Source organism: Acanthopagrus latus, chromosome 18 (genome assembly GCF_904848185.1).
Source record: "Acanthopagrus latus isolate v.2019 chromosome 18, fAcaLat1.1, whole genome shotgun sequence".
Classification (NCBI taxonomy): domain Eukaryota; kingdom Metazoa; phylum Chordata; class Actinopteri; order Spariformes; family Sparidae; genus Acanthopagrus; species Acanthopagrus latus.
The window spans coordinates 29341405-29353416 of NC_051056.1; positions in this window are offsets into that span (position 1 = coordinate 29341405).

The following is a 12012-nucleotide window of genomic DNA, read 5'->3' on the forward strand; positions in this document are numbered from 1 at the left end:
GCAACAACAAGCCGGCAGGTGACAAATCTGAATAGATCTTGGACAAACAAAATATACACAAATCTTTATTTAGTTTGCTTAAAAAAAAAATCACGCTTATTGCTTTGTGCTCTGAATGCTCAAAATATAAAGAATACTTGTGAAGTTGGAGCTCATTTTGGTGCTCATAGTTTCTACATACTGCACATTTCGCCCACGTCGACGCTGTTCCGGGGGGTTTCCACGGATCTTTTACTGGAGCACGTGATCACGTGGAGAGGTTAGAGAGGATCAGCCTTCAAAGACGGGAGCCTGTCACTGGGTATAATTATGATAATCTGAGGGGTTACAGTTCGGATTTGAACCTTTTCAGGCTTCTTGTTGTCATGAGGAGGTTCAGTGTCTTGAGTCAACACACAACAACTCAGCCAATTAAATTCCCAGCGAATCTAAAGCTGCTGTGATAAAACAAAGCAATTTAGAGATTTGAGTTTTTTTTTCTTTGAATGTTTATTCTGCAGGCGCTCACTTTAAGGTAATTAATTGGATTTGATACAAAGCAGAGTAAAAGCATTCTGTCTCTTTTAATTACACTAAGTGGCACTTTGATGGGTCCAAAGCTGGAGATGAACCTCGACATCAAGACGTCGAGACATCATTTGGTAAAACATCAACATGGATGGACTTTTATAGCGGTGCAAGCAGATAAAAACAGAGTTTAACAAAAGCAGCCATTAGCTTTGGGATGAACCCTCTGCAGGCTGAGCCGCCGTGAGCTGTCGGCTGAATCAGAATCAAACTTGGCTCAACAGAAATCACTGGGTTTTCTTTTCTGACAGTCAAACATTTAAAGCAACATCATAACAACTATTTTACATCAAAATAACAGAGCAAATTATAATGCTTATTAACTATAACTATGGATTCACAGCTCGCTTTGTGAAGAAGCTAGCTCTTTATTCTCAGTACATTATGGCAGAGGAAAGAGGCTGAAAGTGACCTTGATGGAGGAAGTGAGAAAGAGAAAAAAAAGGAGTGACAGAACAGACAAGAGGAAGGATTTCAGCCCTCACTACTCGTGCAGACTTGCAGACTTTTGCAGGTACACTCCCAGGAAGTCTGCACATGGTGAGGGCGCTCCAAACCCAAGTTTCATCCAGTCCACTGGGGGCCTCAGGTAGACCGTCTGCAGACCTCCAGAAAGTCCACTTGTGGTGCCAAACTTCACCAAACAAGTCACTGCTGATGGAAAAATAAATTTTTTTTTAAAACAATGGATTTAAAATAATATTTGAACTTGAATTATGTAGGTTAGAAATAATATTTAACTGCATCCTGCAACAGAAATATATATTTACACAGGTTACAGAGTTAATAAAAATGCATTTTATTAAAATAGTCTTTAGGCTTTTTTATACAGCCTCATACAGAACCATCACATGATGTTTGACAAAAGTCTGTGAGGGCTCAGTACACAAGTCCAGTGGGAGGACATTTAGATCCAGGCTTAATCTTCGATGGGCTTTTACTTGGACAACGAGAGAGCAATATCGCTCCGGCTGCAGGGTGACGGTCATAAATTACCTCATGCCAAGCTAGCATGGGACAAACGCCTCTCTGTGTGTATTATGTGATGTGATATATATTTTATCCGATCACACACATCCTCCACATGCAAAACCTGAGCAAACGATGTGTAGTCAGCATCTGTTATTCTTCTTAGTTTTATTTTGTACTGTTATGCTGGAGTTAATCGCTAATGTTTTAATAGATTAAACTATGCAAAACATATTTGTGTAAAATCATAAAAACTGTTCTTTGGTTTCTGACGTTATTTCTGCTGTTTCCAAATCCTTCAGCTTGTCAGTAATAAATGAACCTTCAACACCGTCCACTCAGAGACAGTTGGGGCAGAATAGGGCTTTAATTAACAGTTAATTTAATCAGACAAAATAAACATGTTATATACACAAAGCAAGGCCGAGCGGCAGGCACCTCGTTACAGCCTCTTCACTGACCTCCGGGCTGCTTGGAAATTTTTGGTGACATTTGTGGTATCACACTCCTGCTTGCCCTTCTGCGCTCTTGAAGGCCTCACCACTGACTAAACATGGTGGTACCCTGACAAATTCAACACTCACTCACTCACCTACTCACTCCGCCCGCTGCTATTCCAGCATGTAAGAATATACAACTGTCATGGCTAACAGCCACTCAGCTGTTGATTGAGGGATCACCAGCGAAAATGGGATGTTGCCAGTTCTAAAAGGTGCAGAGATCGAGATAAATAGATGTGGGGCTCCTCAACATTTCAGAGGTATGTCGCCCAGCATGCAGCCATCTGATACAAGCTTCCAAGAGGCGAAGCTTCTCCCCTGACGCAAAGAGGAAGAAGGATGTCAGCCGCCGCTTGACGACAGGTAAAAGACGCAGCTGACACAAACCGTCACCCAACTCCCCCGCACACTGGAGATCTGCTGTCAGCCATGTTGGCAAAGGACGTGAGCTTGATTAGTAAAAGGAGACTTCCAAGAGCGCTGCCATGCTGTGAAGTGAATGCTGCTGTAATTAAGTAAACACAGGGAAACATGAAAAGCCATTGAGATGTTCTTAACACTGCGAGCAATGTGAACGAGGGTGATGTCATCAGCTAAGAGGCCTCACTGCTGCTGCTCAGTCAGTTCCTTTAGGTTTTCTTAATAAGAGAATAAACTGTATTATTGCTCTTTGCGAGCGATGCGCCGCTTCATTTTTCAGATTGTAAACGTGACGCTCTGCACGCTGTATAATGAGCGCTGGCACTCGACTGACCGCTGTTGCTCTGGACGTTTTACTATTTGTTTGGCAGCGTCTCCACTCTCTCAACAGGCACTTAATCAACTGTAGATCCCTCTGAGGCACAATAGCATTGTTGAGCTAGCTCTCCTAGCCCTCAGGGACCCAAGTTGACATTTGCTGTGAACTGGACTGACCCTCGCGGCACACTTGCAGAGGTTCTGTGATGTGACGGATGCTGCAAGCATGTTGCCTTCAAAAGACGGACATTTTAGAAGGCCACCAATCTGATACACGCTGATGTTTTCTGATTTGAATTAGGATGTTTAAAGTCTTTTAGGAACAGCATCTCTCAGCATCATGAGCCTGTGTTTACATAGAAAATACTAAATAAAAAACCCATCTTGAACAAATTTTGCTCCATTTTTAAAGATTCAACATGTAAGAATTGTCGTCTTGTCAAATTCATAGCTACTCTAAACAAACTGAGGGCAACATGTCACCAGATCAACCGCTTACCGCTGCAAACTGTAACTGCAGTTAGCTGGTTAGCTCAGTTAGCTGTGCAGCTAGCAGTGGAGACTAGAGTTTGGATTATATAGGATGTGTTGGTGCTTAAATCGCTAGCAGAGTAGCTTTGGGACAGTTAGCATGCTAACTTCAGTAGATACGTCTTCAACACAGTGGCCAACATAAACGTCTCAAGGTCAAAACTGTTGTTTCTTCACACTGGTGTTGTGTCAGAGTCTGCTGCCCTGCTCATACGTGTTTCTCTTACCCATAAGACTTCAGATGGTTCAAAACCGACATTCTTTCTGCGAGGTCAATAAGTTATAAAACCTGCCTACTTATTAAGACAACAGGGTATTTTACTCATAGTGCTCTTACGGTTGTTTTTTGCTTTTTAACAGCAGCCAGAGTGCGAGTGGGAGACAAAGTGAAATCTATTTGCATTTTAAGTATTGACAAGTGAACTGCTTTAACCCAGTGAAGCATGAAAAAAAAAAACCACATAAGAATAGTAACAACACAACATACAAACACTTGTATGATACTTTCTCAGTGTGAATAGTTCGTAGCCTTTATCAGAATGCATTTTAAGCAGACAGCACCAGGCACTTTTGAAAGGTAATACACAAGAAACGGTGAAAATTTTGAACATGAAACCAGAAAATTTGAATTTAGAGTACAGCTCCTCCGTCTGTACTGTGTGTTATTGTCATTAACACGTATTTCACCCTTTGGGGATCTAAACTAAAGAAATAGGAACTCAAACTTTGGAACCGAGACGGTTTCATAATGAGTCTCTCAAACTAAATCCTAAAGATACAATGTACCTTGATTCCACTGGAATAAAAGCTTCTATTTGTGGCGGGTCTGTCGGATTAAAACGTTGTTTTCCTGGATTCAAAGTTTATCTTTAACACGTTACAGAGAAATGTGCCTGGCGCACCGTCCTCACAGTCCAATTGCAGAAGTGGTGAAGGTTTTCCAGTGCGGCTGGGTGAATTTGCAGATGGATTCCATGAGAGTCTGCTGTCTACAAACTCACAGAGTGACTGAGACGAGACGTCCCACCTGTGAGTGTTTGTGTGTCTGAGCACATGTGCGTCTATCAGTCTGTGGACGCACACACACACACAAGTCAACACAATAATATGTGCATTTTAAATCATTGCTATGAAAGACATTTATCGCTTCTTGCACATAAACTCTTTAGTTCGTGGATGATTTTACGCTTTGCACCGTGTTTAGGTCGAGACAATTCGTAATTTAAATTGCCCACTTCTCTGACATCATCAGCTAAATGTGAACAGGCTGCTAAGACGAGGGAATGTGAAATAGACTCGCGTCTGTCTGCACAACTCGATCCTAACAGCAGGCTAAGTGTCAATCCAGAGCAAACATCTTGGGCAGGTGTACCAAGAGCCAAAAATCCATCGTCAGCTCAGCGGAGGCTGTGAGGCTCTGTGCCGCTGCTCAGCTGTACAGCCTGCAGCAGGAAGGGAGGCACAAGCACAGAAACGCCCAAACAAAAATAAAATGACCTTATTGATCCACGATATCAGACAACAATACATTTTGTTTGTTTGTTTGTTTTGCACTCAGATATTCACCCGCTGGATTCTTTATTTGTTGCAGCGGTACAGTTTACAGAGCTCGTCACGTCTCAGCTGTTTTGTCCTCTTTAAAACTTGCGGCTCGGAGAGAAGACACACGCGCAGCCTCCGAACTCTAGAACCTTCCTCGACTTACATTCTGTCAGGTAGCAGCAGTGCAGACGAGGCTGACATCATCATGTCCTCTTCAGGACAAAACACTGACGGTCAGCTGACTTCACCTGAGCTCCTCCCAGCTCACCGACTCTACGCAGACGACTCTAAATTTAAAATGTTCAGTTCTCACGTCGGATGTCGACACAATATTACATAATAACTCACTTTATGGTTCCAATAAAAACAAAGTGTCATTTATTAACGGTGAGTTAAAATATCAAAGCTCAAGTATTTAGATTAAATTTCTGCATCTAACAGAAACACGTCTCAGTTTATTGTGGTTCAGTTCAACATCACTGCCAACCAGAACCTCAAAAACAAGCATGTAGTGAAATGAACCGGGTCAGAACTCAACAGAATTATTTATGTAAAGGCAAAATTCATGTCTGCATTATATCATACAGGTGTAGCTGATGAATTGGTAACTTATATGTGTTTTTTTTTAGGTTAAACCTTATTTTGTATCACTTCACACTTAAGATTTTTTATTTATTTTCAAATGTTTTAAACAACTTTCTCTCATTGTAAAGGTACGAGAGTAAATTTTTTTATTAATTCATTTGGTAAAAAATGTGAGAAATGGGAAAACATCTCACTTCAATCTTTGTTTGACAGCTTGCAAAGGTTTTGTGAATAATATCGTGTGTCTCTGTAAAAAAACCCAAACATTTAATTTCTTAAATTATTATCAGCTCCCTTGACACAGCTCTTCTTGTTATTTTAAATGTGGAGTACATAAGTTATCAAGTGTATGTTTTTCTAAATACATCCTGTTAAAAACAAATATAGTTCATAACTGCGTAGTGTCTTATATTTTGTTTTTAAGTTTTATATTTGTCATGATATATTCATGTCTACGGTGCACAGACGCTCTCAACATGTCACCTCGCGATGATCCTGTCGTCTCCTTCAGTCGTTGTTAAAGACGAAACAAGAGTGAGAATCAAGTTTTGTTACAGTAACAAATAGTGAAGTTTATTTTAAAGACGTATTTGCAGATTTAAAGCAATAAATCACATCGTCAGTGCCAGACATACAACTATGGAAATATTTGGCTCCTGATTTGTGAAACAAAATGGCTTCTTCTTTTCCTCACAGTAAATACAGAAAAGAAACCTCAAAACAAAACAGTCGAGAGGATAACCATTGATCCCCATCTAAGCCACGCTCAATCACACTTAAACGGGGCGGCTCTTCCTACCAGAGGAACCAGCACAAACCTTTAAGTCGACAGCTAATGCCCGGTTTAGTCCTCTCTCTCTCTCCCTCTTTCTTTCCCTCCTCAACACTGCCATGCTACAACTTAATACGAGCCGAGCTCACGCTGGGCGGCGGGGAGGTGCTATGGAGGCCTGACTCCACACACTCAGCCTTTTGCCTTTGCTCTCCATTTTGTTGTTGCCATTCTTCATCTCGCCCCCTTCCAATTTCTCTTGTGCGGGTCACCGAACCCCGGCACAAAGTGTGTCTGCCCCACCTCCTGATCCTCGGACGCCAACGCCGAGACCACCACGCCGCACACAACGCTGGAAGATGACATTTCCTCACCCCCGAGGCCACCCCCCCCCCCCCCCTCGTCACCCCTAATCCAATCAGCAAGGCCTGAGTTTTTCTAATATACTGGTGGTCTCATACTCTGACTTTATCCCTGCAGCTGTGCTGGACCGCTCATTGGCAAGATTAGGGCCTCCTCAGCTCCTCTGATCATGTATTTCAATATGAATGGGACCAATAAGGGGGTGGATTATGGCTTAGTTACTTTGGAAATCCAAGGCCCCCCTTTGATGCCCCCGGGTTTGAACAGCAATGGCAGAACCCTGCCTGGTCGGCATGGCGTGGCGGCAACGCCACCTGGCAGTCAAATGTTTGCTCATATGCGCTCATTAAACAACAGCACACTGGCAGTGTGGGTACTGACTGCGGGCCCGATGGCGAGCCTTGGCCGCGACCAGATGGCGCCGTCACCAGTATGCCAGGTGGGGTTCGTCGTTGCCACTCGCGAGATGCCTCATGGACGAAGGATGGGGGGAGGTTTGGGAGGAAGAGGAGCGTGGACGCAGCATGTTGCCAAGTAGGAAGAGAATAAACAAACACACGCTGCCGATACCTTCACCGCCACACACACTCCCTCGTTCACACACACGGTGGACACTTACACACACTTCACGGATGCAAACAAGACTTTAATGCAGATTTATCAACACTACATTAATCAGAAGAGGCCCCTCGTGTCCACTCAGTATCACCTGCATGAAGAAGTGCAACTGAATTTGAACACTACAAACATACATTCACACATTGAGGTGTCCCGAGAGCGTGGGCCCCACCGCGGCGTGGCCCCTGCGGGGGTTTTTCATTAGTTATTGAGGCCTGTGTCGTCTTCTCTGCCAGCCCCCCTGCCCTCACGTCTCAGGGCCCTTTGTGTGTGAAGTGCTGGAGGTGATTAATATTTGTTTTCCCTCCTCTGTGGGAGAGGAAGACCCAGCTGATCCACTGTGACCCCTCCGTAATCCCCAGCGGGTCGAGCCAGTCTCTGCGTTTCCTTCCCTCTTCTTTTGGGTTTTTTTTTACCTTTGCGGGTGCCTACCAGTGCTAACACTCATGTCAGACCTGAGGATCACACAGAACTCGGGCTATTTAATGCTCACCTCGAGTTTAGAGCTGAGCCACGATGACAAGTTTCTTTACGGGGGTCAGTGGGATTTTATCTGCCGTATCCGTCCTCCGTGAAATGGTGCTTATAAATACTGCGGTCAGGACAGGTGATGTTGAGTCTGACACATCAGACCGGGACAACTTCTGCATCCACAGGCACATTTCTTACAAAACAGCAGGATGTTTATCTCCAGGTTTTCCAAAATACATGTCTCAGTGTCGGGGTTCAGAAATAGACTTGGGTGTCATATTTTGGAGCCACAGCTACTAAATGGCCTCCTGTATCAGTGGCACGCTGCTCCCGGCTAGTTTGGACAGTTTGGAAATATCTTCCTTACAGAAAGTAGTCGGACTTCCTGAATGAATCGGGCTGAGATGGCCAGGTTGAGGGGTTTTGGGGCTTTGTTGAGGCCAGTAGAGAGGGTGTCTTGAAGGATTGAGTGGCTCGCAGGGTCTATTGAGTACTTGATCCTGTTGACAGATATACTGCTCCCTTTGTGGCCACATGGCTGTGATGGAAATGGCAGGTGCAGTATGGGTAGCCGATGGAAAAAAAAAAAAAAAAAAAAATCCTTTCTCGCGTTGTGTTTCAGCGGTTGTAAAAACACAGCTGTTTTCAGCTCTCTGAACCGGCTGCGCACTCGGTTTCCAATTCTCTCCAGCTCCTTGTTGCCTTGTTGGCGTAGTCGCTAAACTCGCAAACACAGTCTTATGGTCTTAGCTCTTTATAAGAGCTTTAGTTAGAAAAATGTACAGATCAGTATTAACGATCAACACTGGAGGATGAAAGCTCTTAGCGACTGGCTCCAAACCTGCCTCAGAGTAACTGATAGTAACGGGAAACTGCTCGGCTATTTAACACACGAGCGTATTAACACAGGACGAGGAAACAATTCAGTCGCAGTGAGAAGAGAAAAGAACAGGTAGCTTATTAAGATCCACAGAGAGAAAATATCAGAACATGACGGCATCCAGTCGACTAATTTGATGCTGATAACACTCATTAAAGTTTTGTTCTTGCTTGTAAACCGTTTGTGTGTCTGACTTTGTTCATATCACTGAAATAAATCCTCAAACCTTTCACACTAAATTAAAGTGACAACTGTCGCCCACAGGAAAACATTTATCTGAAGTTTAAATCATCAACATTAAAACGTGATTAAATAAAAAAATATATTTTGGGTTGATGTTATGATCATAAATTATAGAGAAAAAGAATATAAGTAGGAAAGGTTTTGCAAAAAAAAAAATAGAAAAAATGTAAATTATTTTTTATTTCTCTTTAATTTATTTAATTCAAATAATATTAGTTTCTTGCAGGGTCATGCCTGTAACTAATACAAATAATTTTATACATAATATGTAATAATTGATATTATATATAAATATAACATATCTATCATATATATTTTAGTAATTATTATTTTATTTTCAGGGACAATTTTGCACTGCACTTGTGAAAATACTTCACATTCGTAAGTATTACATTTTTATTTGTATCATAAAATGCTGCATCATTACAGTTTTTTATTATTGTTGTTGTTGTTATTGTTGAAATGTTCAGACAATATTAAAAAATATTACAATTATAATTTATAAAACCAACATTCCTCATGTGGGTGAACTTTGATATGACCAACGTCAGAAACAAATTAAAGAATAAAATGAATGAAATAAATGAAGGGAAGTGTGTGTGTGTGTGTGTGTGTGTGGTTTTTTTTTACTCTTTTAAGTCCTTTTTCTAAGATACTTGCACACAAAATAAACATTCTTTCTTCATCTTCGACAGACTCTCTCCAGGCTCCCGGTCGGGCCGGCCGGCGCTGACTCTGCCCGGCTGCAGCTCGCTGTGAGTGGGAGTGTGTTCGCTGGGAGCAGCAAAGCTTTTAGCTCTCTGTGAAGTTGTCTAATGAGCGGCGCCGAGTGTCACAACTCCTCCACAAATTACTTTTCTCCCCCCGCCGGTCGGCACTCACACTCCCCCCACACACACTTTTTCTCCCCTCGTTTTCTTCTTGTCAACACCTTCAGCTGCTGAACTTCATAACTTATATTTCCATTTTTGTAAATCGTCATTGTTAAGTGATTAGAAATTGGAAAACACGGCTTAATTGGAGGAAGTTTGGGTTACTGTGGATCAGGCAGTGTGTCAGGCTACAAGATCACTGATAACATACAACAGAAGTCTGAGTGAAAGAAATGATGGATTAAAAGTTACAGTTCTGGTGTATCATGGACAGAAAAGTGAAATCACCAGTAGGATTGTTGGAAAGTGTTTCTTTGACTTTCAGTTGGGAATTCATTCAGAAAATGAAATTTGTTAGCAGTGATTTTTAGCCTTGTAGCTACCAATGAAATAACTAAGCAATGGAAAATATAGAAACACATTTTGGAATTTAACAAATACAAGAATCCGAAATGTATGTGGTGATAAATAAACTCATACTGAGAGTGAGTGAGAACAGCTTGTTTGAAACTAATGTAACTGTATTAAAGATTTATGAGTAGAATGAGCTCAAAATCCTGGATGACCAACACGACAGCACCAGCTCACCGGTGGGACTCGAGGAACAGACGTATTGTTATCTGCTAGTGTAAAAAAAAAACATAAAGGCAGCGTCGTTCTGTGAAGATTCAACCAGAATGACGTGTGATCGACACTAACTGAGCCTCGGAGCTCTGATCTGTGCCACCGGAGTGCCAGCCGTCACTTTTCACTTTCCCAACATGAAGCAGTCGTACCTGCTCATCGCTCCGGGGTTTTAGCTGATGAATGACACTGCAGTGTGCTGCGCCTCACTACGGGGCCATTTGTGGGGAGATAAGAGAGACTTCCTGGATTAAGGAGGTAGTTGAGGTACATCTCCAGAGAGCCTGTTTGTTTGGGTAAGACAGCTCCTTCATTACTGCAAAACTGTGGGAGGCTGGGAAGCCAACCTGTCTCCGAGATAGCACGGGACCGCTGCCAAAATGTACTTAACCAGGCTGCAAATGCAACCCACTTCTGCTGATGCCTCTAATATATTATCATGAATTGTGCACCGGGCATAATGCACCGTTTGAGGCGTTAATATTGAGCAGATGCTGAAATACAGACTCTGAAACATCACGTATCCCGGCTCGCACGCTGTGAAACGGCACACTCTTGATGTGTTTAAAGAACTAGTTGTGCTGTGTGGGTGGCCCGGCATGACCTGGCAAGTGAATGAGCCTCGGCATTAAAATGAATGAGCTCCTGATGCCAGTGTCACTTTGAAAAACACAAGCTGACCATCATGTTGTTATCCAAGCATACAGGATTACACTCGCGCAGTCATGTTGGCTTACACACTCATCTCGGACAGAAAAATAAGAAAAAGGGAGAAAAATAAACAGGCCAGAACATGAAGCTGTGTTTGTGTGTGAGCGGCACATCGTCAGCCAATTTGGAGGGTTTTTTAGCCCAAGTGAGTCATTTATTCAGTCACTTATTTTTATCTTTTTCTTTGTTGAATGGTTTTTTTTTAAACATATATTTCAGCCTGAGTTTGTTGAACAATAGTAGAGCGTCACACGTTCACACGTGACCACTCAGTCACTTAAAACAGCTCCAGCTAATGATTATTTGCATCACAGATATTTTTTTTTTTATTAATCAATAACACATCAGGGTTTGATTCCAAAGTCAATATCTACATCTATATCTACTCATGTGTCTCTGTTCCTACCAAAAGTATAAAAGTGAGGAAAGCAGCAAATCATCATCGTTCAGAAGCTGAAATGATCAATTATTATTTAAAACTATGATCACAAACCTCTCTGCTTCTCACTGTAACTGATTTTCTTTTTGTTCTCTTTCTTTGTTTTTCAACCCATTTTTTAACTCGACGTCACAGTAAATTAAAGCAACCTCTTGGTTCTTCCACTTTAAATAGAGGATTTGAATTGATTTTGGTATTTCTGTTTATAATCAACATTTTAATTGATAATCATTTTTTTTGTAAAAACATTAATTGTTGATTGACTGATTATTGTTACACCTCTATTTCTTTTTTCTATTATTGGTGAACTCCATCGAAGCAAATTTCTCTTAATTTATTAATTTCCGCAGCAAAAAATCTTCTCCAGTCTCGGAATTTCAAACTTTGCTCCAAACCTGCCGTCACAAAAAGCTTTGAATTAAAACTAAAACATGTCGCTGCTCGTTATTCATCACCAACCATCTGACCAGCGCTATTAAAAAAACCCACAAACGTAAAAGTAAAGATATCCTGTGACACTATTATTTTGTTAAAAGTTAAAGTCACACTGTCAAACAGTAGCTGAGTACAAAGTAGAAGATGAAGGA